The 4,753-nt window shown below is 36.1% G+C and overlaps 2 non-coding genes across 2 annotated transcripts; both read left to right on the top strand.

Annotated features, from left to right (window-relative positions):
• The first annotated feature begins 490 nt into the window (after window positions 1-490).
• TRNAA-AGC (transfer RNA alanine (anticodon AGC)) lies at window positions 491-563 on the top strand. The gene has a single exon. It is a non-coding gene; the product is annotated as a tRNA-Ala (tRNA).
• Window positions 564-4,024: 3,461 nt separating this feature from the next.
• TRNAA-AGC (transfer RNA alanine (anticodon AGC)) lies at window positions 4,025-4,097 on the top strand. Its single transcript has one exon. It is a non-coding gene; the product is annotated as a tRNA-Ala (tRNA).
• Window positions 4,098-4,753: the final 656 nt, after the last annotated feature.

Below are 4,753 nucleotides of genomic sequence, written 5' to 3'. Positions count from 1 at the left end.
GTTATGAAAAATTCTGGTGATGTATTCACAATGATAGATGTGCCATATTGTATTTATAATAAACTTAGAGAATGGTGGAACTGAGTTTTTTCAATATAAAGCTATATGGCATTTGGTAGCACTCATAATATGTGTTATAAATTTGTGGGTATACTTAGGAATATCAGAAATATAATGAGATAAAAGGGAATATGATAGGGAGTTGGGCATTAAAATTCCTATGAGAAGGAAAGTAAGACAATGTATCTCTGTCCACAATGGAAGTAAGTTGGGACAGTGCCACCAGATGTGGGACAGTTTCCTCAGCCCCACAAAGTCTCCAACACAATGGTGATAAAGAAGGAAACATTTTATGAAATCATTAAGGTACTAAATACCAACGATAATGGGATTTCACTAAACTTGAGGCTAATGGATGTTTTTGAGATGTTATCTCTAAATGTAATCCAGTCCTCTTGGTGTGATTGGTGTAAATGGCTTTATCATCAAAGGGGAATTAGCTCAAATGGTAGAGCGCTCGCTTAGCATGCGAGAGGTAGCGGGATCGATGCCCGCATTTTCCAGTTAAGGTTTTGGAAACAAAATTTGCTGCAATATATCAAGTGAAGAATAACATTGCTGACCAAAATTCTTCACTGTTTTTATTTTCTTCTGATGCCCTAGAGTAATGCTGAGTTACATATAGCTGTCTTGAAAAGTACATGCAAACAATTTGGGTTTGATTCAAAGAGCTGATACACCACATTTCCTGTGAGTAACTGACTATAAGCCACACTTATGGTACCTCCAAACTTGCAGTAATTTGTTGTAGCCCCATAATGCTGCATAAAAAAGTGATATCGGGTTGCTAGGGGTCCAATTTCAACTGCTGTAACTTGTGTTACTACACTGTTGCAAGGTTAACTTACCCCCGTTGTAAATAATTGAATCAACTTCTCAGAATTAACCCAGTGGATCCCAGTATCTGGTATATATTAATAAATTTTTCTTATTCTTCTGGCTAAAAGTCAATGTGAATTTTTAGCTTATTCTCTATATCTTCTTAGGACTGATCACTTGTTTTCAATTTGTAAAGTTCTTTCTAGTATTATCTAACACTAGCTGGAAAGCCATGGATGTAGAGTTAGTAAAGTCATAGCTGTTAATTTCCATGTAAGTTTGTGTATTGAGGTAAAATGAAGACAAATGCCTGGTAAATTTTGTCAAATACAGTATCCTCCTGCCACAGACTAACAAATACTAAACACGTCACAGGGTGGGCTTGAACCACCAACTTTTTGGTTAACAGCTGAACGCGCTAACCAATTGCACCATAGATACATGTGAAAGTGCATTCTAATGGATATTATCAGTAAGGGAAGATGAACCAGCAGAAATGTAATTAAACTGCTTAAAAGTTTCTAACTTGGATCATTTCTTACAAATGGACACTATAATATGAACTTGTGCAAAGTAAGATATAACAGGATTATACCCTGTGAATTGAGAGTTTTGTCAGGGTGTGAAAATATCTTAGTCATGATGGGGGCGAATCAATCCAGTTATAAAAGGGTTGAAATAGGGGGATTTCAGTTAGTCCAAGGATCCAAGTATATGAGAACTTATTTGCTAACCAATTGCACCACAGAGACACGTGAAAGTACTTTCTAATAGATATTATCAGTAAGGGAAGATGACCCAGCAGAACTGAACTTAAACTGCTTAAAAGTTTCTAACTTGGATCATTTCTTACAAATGGACACTATAATATGAACTTGTGCAAAGTAAGAAATAACAGGATTATACCCTGTAAATTGAGAATTTTGTCAGGGTGTGAAAATATCTTAGTCATGATGGGGGCGAATCAATCCAGTTATAAAAGGGTTGAAATAGGGGGATTTCAGTTAGTCCAAGGATCCAAGTATATGAGAACTTATTTGCAGTGTTATGAAAAATTCTGGTGATGTATTCACAATGATAGATGTGCCAAATTGTATTTATAATAAAGATAGAGAATGGTGGAACTGAGTTTTTTCAATATAAAGCTATATGGCATTTGGTAGCACTCATAATATGTGTTATAAATTTGTGGGTATACTTAGGAATATTAGAAAAATAATGAGATAAAAGGGAATATTACAGGGAGTTGGGCATTAAAATTCCTATGAGAAGGAAAGTAAGACAATGTATCTCTGTCCACAATGGAAGTAAGTTGGGACAGTGCCACCAGATGTGGGACAGATTCCTCAGCCCCACAAAGTCTCCAACACAACGGTGATAAAGAAGGAAACATTTTATGAAATCATTAAGGTACTAAATACCAACGATAATGGGATTTCACTAAACTTGAGGCTAATGGATGTTTTTGAGATGTTATCTCTAAATGTAATCCAGTCCTCTTGGAGTGAGTGGTGTAAATGGCTTTGACATCAAAGGGGAATTAGCTCAAATGGTAGAGCGCTCGCTTAGCATGCGAGAGGTAGCGGGATCGATGCCCGAATTCTCCAGATAAGGTTTTGGAACCAAAATTTGCTGCAATATAGCAAGTGAAGAATAACATTCCTGACCAAAATTCTTCACTGTCTTTATTTTCTTTTGATGCCCCAGAGGAATGCTGAGTTACATACAGTTGTCTTGAAAATTACATGCAAACAATTTGGGGTTGATTCAAAGAGCTGATACACCACATTTCCGGTGAGTATCTGACTATAAGCCACACTTATGGTAGCTCCAAACTTGCAGTAATTTGTTGTAGCCCCATAATGCTGCATAAAATAGTGATATCGGGTTGCTAGGGGTCCAATTTCAACTGCTGTAACTTGTGTTACTACACTGTTGCAAGGTTAACTTACCCCCGTTGTAAATAATTGAATCAACTTCTCAGAATTAACCCAGTGGATCCCAGTATCTGGTATATATTAATACATTTTTCTTATTCTTCTGGCTAAAAGTCAATGCGAATTTTTAGCTTATTCTCTATATCTTCTTAGGACTGATCACTTGTTTTCAATTTGTAAACTTCTTTCTAGTATTATCTAACACTAGCTGGAAAGCCATGGATGTAGAGTTATTAAAGTCATAGCTGTTAATTTCCATGTAAGTTTGTGTATTGAGGTAAAATGAAGACAAATGCCTGGTAAATTTTGTCAAATACAGTATCCTCCTGCCACAGAATAACAAATACTAATCACGTCCCTGGGTGGGCTTGAACCACCAACTTTTTGGTTAACAGCTGAATGCGCTAACCAATTGCGCCACAGAGACACGTGAAAGTACTTTCTAATAGATATTATCAGTAAGGGAAGATGAACCAGCAGAACTGAACTTAAACTGCTTAAAAGTTTCTAACTTGGATCATTTCTTACAAATGGACACTATAATATGAACTTGTGCAAAGTAAGATATAACAGGATTATACCCTGTGAATTGAGAATTTGTCAGGGTGTGAAAATATCTTAGTCATGATGGGGGCGAATCAATCCAGTTATAAAAGGGTTGAAATAGGGGGATTTCAGTTAGTCCAAGGATCCAAGTATATGAGAACTTATTTGCAGTATTATGAAAAATTGTGGTGATGTATTCACAATGATAGATGTGCCAAATTGTATTTATAATAAAGATAGAGAATGGTGGAACTGAGTTTTTTCAATGTAAAGCTATATGGCATTTGGTAGCACTCAAAATATGTGTTATAAATTTGTGGGTATACTAAGGAATATCAGAAATATAATGAGATAAAAGGGAATATGACAGGGAGTTGGGCATTAAAATTCCTATGAGAAGGAAAGTAAGACAATGTATCTCTGTCCACAATGGAAGTAAGTTGGGACAGTGCCACCAGATGTGGGACAGTTTCCTCAGCCCCACAAAGTCTCCAACACAATGGTGATAAAGAAGGAAACATTTTATGAAATCATTAAGGTACTAAATACCAACGATAATGGGATTTCACTAAACTTGAGGCTAATGGATGTTTTTGAGATGTTATCTCTAAATGTAATCCAGTCCTCTTGGTGTGATTGGTGTAAATGGCTTTATCATCAAAGGGGAATTAGCTCAAATGGTAGAGCGCTCGCTTAGCATGCGAGAGGTAGCGGGATCGATGCCCGCATTTTCCAGTTAAGGTTTTGGAAACAAAATTTGCTGCAATATATCAAGTGAAGAATAACATTGCTGACCAAAATTCTTCACTGTTTTTATTTTCTTCTGATGCCCTAGAGTAATGCTGAGTTACATATAGCTGTCTTGAAAAGTACATGCAAACAATTTGGGTTTGATTCAAAGAGCTGATACACCACATTTCCTGTGAGTAACTGACTATAAGCCACACTTATGGTACCTCCAAACTTGCAGTAATTTGTTGTAGCCCCATAATGCTGCATAAAAAAGTGATATCGGGTTGCTAGGGGTCCAATTTCAACTGCTGTAACTTGTGTTACTACACTGTTGCAAGGTTAACTTACCCCCGTTGTAAATAATTGAATCAACTTCTCAGAATTAACCCAGTGGATCCCAGTATCTGGTATATATTAATAAATTTTTCTTATTCTTCTGGCTAAAAGTCAATGTGAATTTTTAGCTTATTCTCTATATCTTCTTAGGACTGATCACTTGTTTTCAATTTGTAAAGTTCTTTCTAGTATTATCTAACACTAGCTGGAAAGCCATGGATGTAGAGTTAGTAAAGTCATAGCTGTTAATTTCCATGTAAGTTTGTGTATTGAGGTAAAATGAAGACAAATGCCTGGTAAATTTTGTCAAATACAGTATCCTC

This window comes from Taudactylus pleione, unplaced genomic scaffold (genome assembly GCF_031769625.1).
Source record: "Taudactylus pleione unplaced genomic scaffold, aTauple2 ptg000174l, whole genome shotgun sequence".
NCBI lineage: Eukaryota > Metazoa > Chordata > Amphibia > Anura > Myobatrachidae > Taudactylus > Taudactylus pleione.
The sequence above is the reverse complement of the archived record's forward strand: the minus strand, read 5'-3'. Positions and strand labels throughout refer to the sequence as shown.